Source organism: Solanum stenotomum, chromosome 4, assembly GCF_019186545.1.
Source record: "Solanum stenotomum isolate F172 chromosome 4, ASM1918654v1, whole genome shotgun sequence".
Lineage (NCBI taxonomy): Eukaryota > Viridiplantae > Streptophyta > Magnoliopsida > Solanales > Solanaceae > Solanum > Solanum stenotomum.
This window is the reverse complement of record NC_064285.1, coordinates 9181043-9192082: the sequence shown is the minus strand read 5'-3', so window position 1 is coordinate 9192082 and position 11040 is coordinate 9181043.

Below are 11040 nucleotides of genomic sequence, written 5' to 3'. Positions count from 1 at the left end.
TGATTTGGGGAAGAAACCATTTGATTTTAGGCGAAATAGGATGAGAAAACGAGAAAATAAACTTGCTGAAATTTCTGGGTTGGGGGCCTGGCGTGATGCGCCTGCCAGAGCGCCCCAAACCCACCTCTGAAGTTTAGGGTCTGGCGCCCCGCGCCACCCATAGTGCCAAGGTCACCTGCCCCATCCAGTTTGTCGTCGGTTGCCCCGTTTGAGTTCATTTAAAGTGCATCTTCACTCCTTTTTTATTCTAACTACTCTAAGCTACTTCTAAACACCTAAAAGTCATTCCTAACATGATCATAATCTTGAATTCATAATTCAAATTCAAGGTAGTGTTGAGAGTTATGTTTTGAGAATTCTTTCGAATATTCTAAGAAAATCCCTTTGAGTCTTTTTGAGGAGTCTTCTACAATTTCTAGTAACTTGTTTCAAGACTCGAGCAAGTGAGTAAGAGAATGAGAAGTGTCGTATACATGCGTTCCATGTAGCTTGTACACCTTCGAGTCAAGTCGTTCATGCCCATAATTCGACATGAACCATATTTTAAGAAGTCTTTTACAAATGTTTAAACCTTGTTTTAAGACTTAAGCTTAGAAGTTAAGAAGTAAGTCAAAGCAAGTCTTCAAAGTTTTCAAGAGTCTTCATTGAACGTTTTAACTTCATTCTAAGGCTCAAGTTCCAAGTTAAGTATAGAGTTCCAAGTTAAGTATAGAGTTTCAAGTTAAGGATAGAGTTCCAAGTTAAGTATAGAGTTTCCAGTCAAGTAAAAAGTATCGAGTTTCAAGTCAAGTCAAGAGTTTTCAGTTAAGTCAAGAGTTTCGAGATAAGTCAAGAGTCAAGAGTTGAGTTCATTTCTCAAAAGTTATTAGGGAACTAAGTATTTCCCAAAGAAGTTTATAAATGTTTTCACATTTCAGATGAGAGGAAACTAAGATTTCCAAAAGAGTTTTGAGAAGTTTGAGTACTATCTCTTTTTGAGAAAAGATGTGTTTTTGCGAAAGAGTTTCAAAAATATGATTAGTATGACAAATTGAGTATGACATCAATGTTTAAGCAATATGGTCTCTAGATGTATCATCAATGTTTAAGTAGTATGAATATCCCGAGTCATCAATGATCATATTAAAATATGGTTTTCAGATATTCTTTTTAGAAAGAGTTTTCAAGAGCATTTGGGCTAAGTTTTGAGTAATTATCTCAACTAAAGAAAGATGTGTTTAAAACACTAATGAGCTAAAGTATTTTTGGGAGTAGTCTTGAGCACCGAATTGGGGACACGAGTTCATATTAACTCAACTCTCCATAAGAACCATGTAGCCAAACATGGGATTTCTCGGATCATACTTTTTAGATGATCACGAAAGTTAAGCTAGTGGATCCATTAAGCAAAAGTTAAAGTAAGGTCCTATATCACGGCAAGCTATAGGATGGTCCTTGGGCAACGTGAGGTAAAACGTTGTATCACTACTTATATATGTAGTGGTGGCTGTCGGTTAGAGAACTCCTACAGTAGAAATTGCATTGCACAAGTAGACTTTGAGAGGAAGCATGGTATTTTCATGATATTATAAATATGATTTTGACGTCATGTTTTAAATAGTTTTACAAGCTTTATATATTGCGTGTGTCTTATTGCTTTATATATTGAGTTCAGTTATTCATGAGTTGAACAGAGCCAAGGTAAGTTCTCTTTTGTATTCCTTTCAAGCTTAAGTTGTTGTTTCGTGGTCCAGCTCACATACTCGTACATTCCATGTACTGATGCTAGTTGGCCTGCATCTTATTATGATGCAGATGCAGGTACCCAGGATCAGCATCCAGCACGCCGTTGATCCAGTTGAGCACTCCAGAGTCTGTGGTGAGCCTCTTTGCTTTCCGGAGGACTCGATCATTTTGTTCTCTTAGTTTTGTTTTAGTAGGATGTTGCAGGGTCTGTCCCAACATCCATCTCTGTATTATAGAGGCTTCATAGACAGTCAGTCAGTTAGTTTGAGTCTCTCTTTTGTGTATATGTATAAATATTCTATTTTGAGACTTGAGTTGCCTTTTTGGCCAGATTTGTATCATTTAAGTTGTCTTATGACCTTTCATTGTATTGAGTTATTCGATTGAGTTAGGTTTCCGCTGAGTTAAGAAAGCCATGCCAAGGGTTCGCTCGGGGCCAGAAATGGTCTCCGGGTGCCGATCCCGCCTAGGGTGTAGGCTCGGGGAGTGACAGTAAAGGACGAACTTAACTTATCAGCCTCCACGAAGATCGTCCTGAGTAGGATCTGCATCAAGAAGATAACAGAAGTAGGGGTGAGTACACCACATGTACCCAGTAGGTTAAACTAACTGAGTACAAGCAGCTAATCAGACTTAAGAAATAAACTATGAAACACTTCCACCTGCATATATAAAACACTTTCGCCAATTTATTTAGTAATGTTGTGAACAAGGTAAACACATAAGGTTATAGTTAATATTCATATCAATAGATAAGCAAGTTACACAACACATCAAAATTGGTCAATGCAAAGCAATGAGATGATGAAATGATGTCGTGGAATTAAGGTCGTCGCACAACCTGTTGTATACATCTTGCCGAGGTTTAGCTTCTAGACAGAGACCCATAGGGGACTCGCAGTCCATATACCAATCTCAATATCTCATCAACTTGCCACCTAGCTCGTGGTCAAGGATAAATGTAAGGTGTCTCATTTTCTTTCTCAAAAATAGTATTTCTCTAATTTCTCATATTCCCGTGAACAGTTATATGTTGAATGAGAATGAATGCATCACAACATATAGCACCCTAAGGCATTGTATTTGTAACACCCCAAAAAAAAAATTGAGCTAAGACTTGAACCATCCTTCGTAGTGAGTAAGTTTTTACCAAGGAATTTAAAATCTTCGCAAGTGTTAAGGTCACTAGATGTAGCACATTGTGTTCCAAAAAAAAACTAGAGAGAATTCATTCAAGTCATTCCTGAGTTTCTTTAAGTTTTGGGTCAACTTCAAATGACCATAACGTTTAGCACATGATGAGTTAGGAGACCCATAAGATATCAAATGAAAGATTGCTAAGTCCTCTTTCCAACGCCACCGAGTTTGCTAAATTGCAAGCTCGTATGAGGGAGATATACTCGTTTGAAATCAGGCTGCCCAGTTAAGGAAAGTTAGCCGAAAATATGAGAGGTATATTGGTCTTTTCCTTACCCAATCAGATTTAATTCATTACGCTTAGGGTTTTAGAAGAGAGTTCAAGAAGAGAAAAAAGGAGAAAAGAGGGAAGGTTCAGTGTGTTCGTTGAGATTCTTGAGTTTTCATGCGGAGTTTCGCCAAAGGGTTGATCCCTAAGAGGTATGTAAGTTCTCATAGTGTTGGGTTCATTCACCCACACGCCAATCATGTTATTTTCAGCGAAGTTTCGTTCTTGAAATTGAAGAGTTTGAGTTCTTGATAAGTTTCTTGAACTTTCATTATAAATCTTATTTTGTTAGGATTTTGATGAATTCTTGAGATGAAAGTTAGTGATTTGAGGGTTTTTTATTTGGTAGATTAGTGTGTACTTAGTTTGGGTATTCAAATCTAAGTGAGTGGGGAAGAAACCGTTCGATTCTAGGAGAGTTAAGGTCGGAAAACGAGAAAGAAAAGTCGTCGAGGTTTTTGGGTTGGGACCTGGCACCCTGCACCAGCCAGTGCACCCCAACCACACTTCTGTAGGTAGAGGGCTGGCGCCCTACGCCACTCAGTGTGCCAGGGTCGCTTGCCCCCACCCATTCTCCGTCGTTTTTCCCGTGTGAGGTCTTTAAAAGGGTTCCTTCAATCCCTATCGATTCTAAACACTCTAAACTACTTCTAAACATCTAGAAATCATTCATAACATAAATCAAAACCTTTAACTTATAATTCAAATTCAAGGTAGAGTTAAGAGTTAAGTCTTGAAAGTTCTTTCGAACATTTTGAGAAAGTCCCTTTGAGTCTTTTTGAGGAGTCTTCTACAACTTCTAATTACTTGTTTCAATACTCGAGCAAGTGAGTGTGAGAATGAGGATAATGTATTCATGAGCCTACATTATCATCACGAGATCTTTCATATCATGAACCATAACTCTTTAATTCATAATTCAAATTCAAGATAGAGTTAAGAGTAGAGTCCAAGAAAATATTTGAGTTCAATTGTGAATCCTTTGAGATCAACTATCGATTTGAGCTAAGCTTTGAGGAAGTAAGTATAAGAATGAGAAGAGTCGTATACACGTGTTCCATATTGTTAAGTAAACCCTCGAGTCGAGTTGTTCATGCCCATAATTCAGCATGAACTTCATAATTTGAGCATCTTTGAGACGAGTAGTATCTTCAAGTTCTAAGTCTTGAGTATTGAGTTCCTAACCCTTTTGATATTATATTCCTAATCATGGAACTATTACACGTTACCCATGAAGTCTTTGAGTTGAGTTGCTCATTCCCATAATTCCGCATGAACCCTCTGAGTCGAACATTTTGAGATGAGTAGTATCATTAAGTCCTTGAGTTCTTAAACTGAGATTTGAGAAAGTAAAGATGAGTTTTGAGAAAAGAGTTTTCTAAAACATGATTAGTATGTCAATTGAGTAGGCCATCAATGTATGAGCAGTATGGTATCTAGATATATCATTAATATTTGGCGAAATGGTCTTGTGGACCCTTATACTTGTATCAGTTTATATTCTGAACCCTTCTACTTACACATTTGTCATCTGGACCCTTAAACTCAATAAATGGACCCTTAAACTCAATAAAACACAATTTAACAAACCCCTCTGACCGTTGACCAAGCTTATGTGGCAGTAAGATGTCTGAGTTGGCAAAAGTGTGTAACTACACGCCTATTAAGGCGAGTGAGGAGCATTTTTACTTAAAAAAATATTTAAAATTATAAAAAAATAATTTTTTTAAACCATTAATTAAAAAAACTCCTTCTTCACCCATTACACCTCATTTTCAGCCATATTCATCCCTTGCCCAACCCTTTTTTTCTTTTTTTCCAAAATCTATTTTTCGGCTAGATCTGGTGTGTTGGCTGTTGGTTTTGTGAGGTTGGAGAAGGAAAGGAAAATGGTCGTGACGTGTGGCGGAGATGAAGGCAGGTAAAGGAAGGAATATGAGTGGTTTCGCCGGCAACAATGACGACGGCGGCGATGGTTTGGGCCATGAAACAATGGGAAGGGGAGAAACTATAATGGGTAGATTTCGACGAGTTTCACGGCATAGGTTAGTGTGAAATTGTATTTGTAAGCAATTTGGGGTGTGAGGATTACGAAAAGCTTGGCCAGATCTGGTTGTGCGGTGGCCAGATCTGGTTTTGCGGTGGTTTAGGTTGTTGTTACTGTGGAGGTTGGAGGAGGTTGGAGGAGGAAAGAAAAATAGTGATGGTGTGCGGCTGAGATTAAGATGGGTGAGGGAGAAAGTATATGTGATTTCGCCGGCAAAAATGGCGACGACGCCGACGATGTTTGGTCGTGAAATAGGGAGAATTAGAAATGCCAATAATAAATTAAAATGTTATTATTTTACATTTTATTAAATAATTTTGGTTAATAATTTTAAAAAATAGTTATGAAATAATTATGATGTGGCATTAATATATCTGACGTGGATATGACATGTCAATTATATAAAGGAAAGTGAGCTACACACATGGTTGGAGGGGCTTAAAAGTCTCATTTTAATTGAGTTTAAGGGTCCAGATGATAAAGGTGTAAGTAGAAGGGTTTAGAATACAAACTGATACAAGTATAAGGGTTCACCAGACTATTTCGCCTTAATATTTATGCAGTATGACTTCCTGAGTCATCATGAATGATCATATTAAAATATGATTTTTGATATATTTTTTAGAAAGAGTTTTCAAGCATAAGTTGAGTAAGAGTAAAGCTGAGTTCATTTTCTTTAAAATGTTATATGGGAACTAAGTATCCCCAAAAGTAAAAGTTTTCACATTTAAGATGTGAGGAAACACCGATTTCCAAAAGAGTTTTTATGAACAATTTTAGTACCATCTCTTTTAAGAGAAAGATCTTTTGAGTAATAATCTCAAACCACAGAACAAGTTATGTTTTTTAACATATGAGCTAGTTACATTTTGGGAGTAGTATTGAGCACTAATATGGGGATGAGTTTAGATAACTCAAGTCTCCATATACCATGTAGTCAACGTGGGTAGAAAGGGTCATACTTTTTAGATGATTCCTTAATGATTTTTAGCATAGACTAGTGGATCCACTTAGTAGTAGGTTCTATACCCCGGCAAAGTATAAGACGGCTCTGGCAGCGTGGGTTAAACGTTGTATCATCAGATAGCTCATAGTGATGATTGTCGGTTAGAGAAACTCCCACAAAGTTATATTGTATTTTTATATACAAACTGAGTTATTATTGTATTCTTCAATATATTGAGTTGCTATCTATTGTTTTAAAAGCTTTCCATATATCACATATTTTATTGTTGTTTTATCTTGAGTTGAGTGTTATGCCGTAATTTTACTAACCTTTAGAAAAATCACTTTTTGAAATGTTCTAAGTATAAAAAAATTTAAGAAAAATACTTAGAAGAGAGTCGCCACTTAATTTTTTAAAGAAATTAAGAAAACTTATAATTTTCAAAGATTTAAACAGAAAAAATTATTTGAAAATACCAAAGAGGGTTCGGGGTTCAATTTACACTTCGAGAAGGGTTTAAGCATTCGAAGTGCCCGCTAACATACGATTGACCTGCGACTTGACTAAACTATGTTTTGACTAATTTTTTAGGAATATGATTTAACATAAAATATATAATAATTTTAACTTTGAGAAAATAATTAAATAAATGAACCATTTTATTCTATCTTTTTAGAGGAAGAGACCTAAAATGAAACATTTGAATTAAGGTGCGAGTGGATAGAATTTTAACAAAGCTAGATTAATTAGAAATTATTTGACTCATTTTTAAAAATAATGGTTTAAACCAAATTAGTTAATTTAAGCATGAAAACCATTTTTAATTAATTGAAGAATAAAAGTTTTGACTAACCTTTTTAAAGTTTATTTGAGAAAAATACTTTAACTTAAAACAATTTTTTTTTAAAAAAGAATATGATTAAGTGAAAAAGCACCAAAGGACATTTTCCCTTTTTTTTTTAAACAAAAAAAAATCAACTTTCTTAAAGTGATAAAATTTGACCAACTACTTGCTTGATGAAATAAATCGACACAAAAAGAAATGTTTTGAAAATGAACCAACACAAAGAAAATAACTCATCCTTTGGGGAATCTAATTAAGTTAGTTAACCATTTTAAAGTTAGAGTTAAACAACAAACAATAAATAATCACAATTAAATAATTAAAGAATAAGGGAGAAAATGAATTTGGGCCTCCTTTTGGGCCAATTTCGCTGGAATTTTTGGGGTTTAATCCTAAACCTATTTTTGTATACATTTGATGTATATCAGTGTATACCGAATGTATATGTACTCGTTTTTCTTGTATATCAAACTGTATACCAAATGTATACAACCTAATTCAGCTTCCAAACACCTGTTTCAATTTTTGGCCTTATATTTCTGCATTTCGACCTGTATATCATGTATACGGAATATATACAGGCTGTATATCAGCCCTTTTCAGCTTTCCAAGATTTGTTTCAGTTTTCCAGCCTTGTACAGCCCTATTCGGATCACCCGGCTGACTCAAAATAACTCAACGATATGCAAAGGAGATGGATTTGAGTCTAAAATGGACTCCACGACAAGCTCACATGAGACATAAACAACGAATAAAATTAATACTCATAGTAGTGAGTCAAAATAAAAGAAGCTATAGAAGCCACAACAAACAATAATCAGACATATTCAACAAAGGAGAAGGAAAACAAAGTTCTCTAAATTTTGGACAAAATTAAAACAAATATTTTCTCCACAGTGAAAGAAAATAAGAACAGATGGCGCCTGGATTTCCGTTTTTCATTCAGCTTAAGATACACGGAGAGTACTTAGAAGTTCTAAACATATGATCTACATGCATCTTGTAAACTATTAAAAGATTGCTTGTCATCAAGTATTATTTAAACAATCATAAAAGAAAATAAAGCAATCTACTGGGAACTAGCAAACATCCAAACAAGAAAACATAAAAGATAATGTTGCCATTAACACTAACCCAAAACTACATTCCATTAAGTCTAAAATTAGCCCCAAGACAGCTAGCTTAAATGATCAATTTATCTACTCAATCTTAACTTAATTTAAACTGTGAGAAACTCGAAATAAATCAACTCAACGTGCAAGGAAACAAAGACTATACGACTAACACTATTACGAATAAGATTTTAGAGCTGCAAACAACTAACATATAAACTATGTTACTTAGTCGAATGTAGATGAAGCAAACACCATGAAAAAGGGATGAGGCAACTCATACAGTTTTACTAGCTAGAATAATGAGAAGAAGAAATAGCCCATACATCAGATTATGAAAACCAAAATCACCTATAGAGAAATGGTGTATGAACAACCATTTTCAACAGCCAACCAAACAAGATTAACAGTGAACTAAGAGGACCTTGACCAAGGAGAAACAAACTCGAGACCGAACGGAATCATTAAGACTTCAAGGAAACAAAGATCAAGCAAACAACATGAATATCAAATAAGTCATACCACCGACTTGTCGTCAACACTCTCAGAATTCTAACATCTGAATGATTTCCAATGATCAAGAAATGAACAGTCGTCACATTAGTTGAGCAACAAGATCACAACATCAAGCCATGAACTAAGCGATTCTTGGCCCACGACAAAGAAATCTAAAATCGGAAAAGGGATGTTACCTTCTTCGGAGCAGCGAGACTAGGACGACGAGCTTAACCACCAAGAACTTCCACCAATGTAAGCAGATTTCGATGAGCTCCAGAAAATAAAACAACTTCGAATTCGAATAGAAGAGACTCAAACACTCTGTTTTTTTTTTTTTTACTTTCTTTCAGGCTGTTCTCTCTGTATTTTTTTGTGTCTGTAAACTATATCCTCTCCATTTTTTTATATTTTTTTCAATGAAAACTCAGGAGACCATTTATAGAGGGGTGAAAGGGCAGATTTAAAGGGGGAAAACAGATTGAAAAGATTGGATGATTTCCAAATTCAAAATTCAAAAATCTCTTCTCAAGAGATAAGGTTGCCAAATTTCCGCGATTTGGTGGGATTTTCGCGTGAAGAAGACGATATAGGGGTCGTAGGGTATGGCTGCTTTTCCGGATTGGCTGGGATTCACTAAGCTGGAGTACTGTTGTTCGTTCTGGGTTTCTTCGCATTTCAAGGGGAAGAAGATGCGGGTGGGGTTGGGTTTTGGTATTGTATGCGTACTGATGTACGCTGTTGTTGTACTGTTGTTTGTGTATTGATTGAATTGGGTTTCTTGGGCTGGGTTATTGGTGGAAAAGGAAATGGACCGAAAATAGGGAGTGTTGGGCCGGCTGATGCTGGAAAAAAAAAAGGCCCAAAGTTGGCCTGAAATATTTAAAATAAATGTTAAGGATATTAATAAAAAGGCCAAAGGATTGCAAACTTAGCCTACTTAAATTGAGAAGTTAGTCAAATTGAATTTAATTAGCAAATTCGACATAAAACTTAAATAAGATGAATTAATTTTAATTAATTAACGAGCTTCTTAATCTTAACAAAATAAAATAATCAACTTAATAAAAAAACTAATTATATATATATATATATATATATGAACTATTATATAACTAAATAATTAACCAAATATTTAAAATATAAAATCTTTTTGAGACGATTTTCGAATATTCATAAAATATACTAATTATATACATAATTATGTGAAAGATATATATTATCTAAAAATTATAAAAAAGTGACAAGACTATTTAAAATAACTTGCGAACTATATTATTATTGTTATTATTTATTTATTTATTTATTTATTTATTTTAAATTTTATAAAACTAATTATTTAAATCGTTTGAAATTGAAGAAGCTCGATGATTAATCTATAATGTGGAGGTCCAAAATTGGGTGTCAACATTGAGTATCTTGAGTTGAGTACCTTTGAGTCGAGTATCATATCTTTGAGTTGAGTATCTAATCTTTGCGTTGAGTATCTTATTCTCGAGTTGAGTTTAGTTTAGTGAGTTGAGAAGAGGTAAGTATGTTTCCTTTTTATCTAGTTCAAGCTTATATTTATGCTTTAGAATTCCCATTACATGCTCGTACATTCCATGTACTGAGCCATTTGGCCTGCATCATTTCATTATACAAATACATATATTTAAGATCATCAGCAAGCATTTCGTTGAGGTCATGGATATTTCAGTCAGCTTCGTGAGCCTTCTTATATTTTGGAGGACTTTCCCTTTATCTTACAGTTAGAAATTTTGAGATGTCGTGCGTCTTGTCCTAATATCTTTCTATAATAGTAGTGGCTTCATAGATGGACAGAGTTGAATAGTTTTCTGTATTTACTTTCTTTTTAGTATTGTTCAGACTTTCTTAAAGTTCACTATTGGAGTTCAATGACTTTAATTCAGTTTTAAGCTTATGTATGCTTGAGTTAGTCTTTCGCTTGTAGCCAGCCAGGATGAGGGTTCGCATGGGGACTAGCAATGGTTCTCGAGTGTCGGCCACGTCCAGAGTGTATGCTCAGGTCGTGACAGACATAGCTAATTCACCAAGAATTTGAATATCAATAAGTCATGAAACACTAAGAGGAAAGCAAACCCAAAATATGAAGATGGTGGAGGGATAGTATTGTGTTGGATTGATCATTGTATATAGGTCAAATATGAACGCTACACTAATAGTAAATTTTAACACAAATAAAGCAATTGACCTTATAATTTTTCCCAAATATTTTTTTGATTTTCGACCATGTATTTCATTCTTATATATTTTCTCCATTTAAAAAAGAATGGTCTAGTTTAACTTGACACAACATTTAAAAACATAAAGAACATTTCTCAATCTTGTGGTCTTAAATTAAAGTTATGACAAATGTATCAAAATGTTCTTTAATCTTGTGGT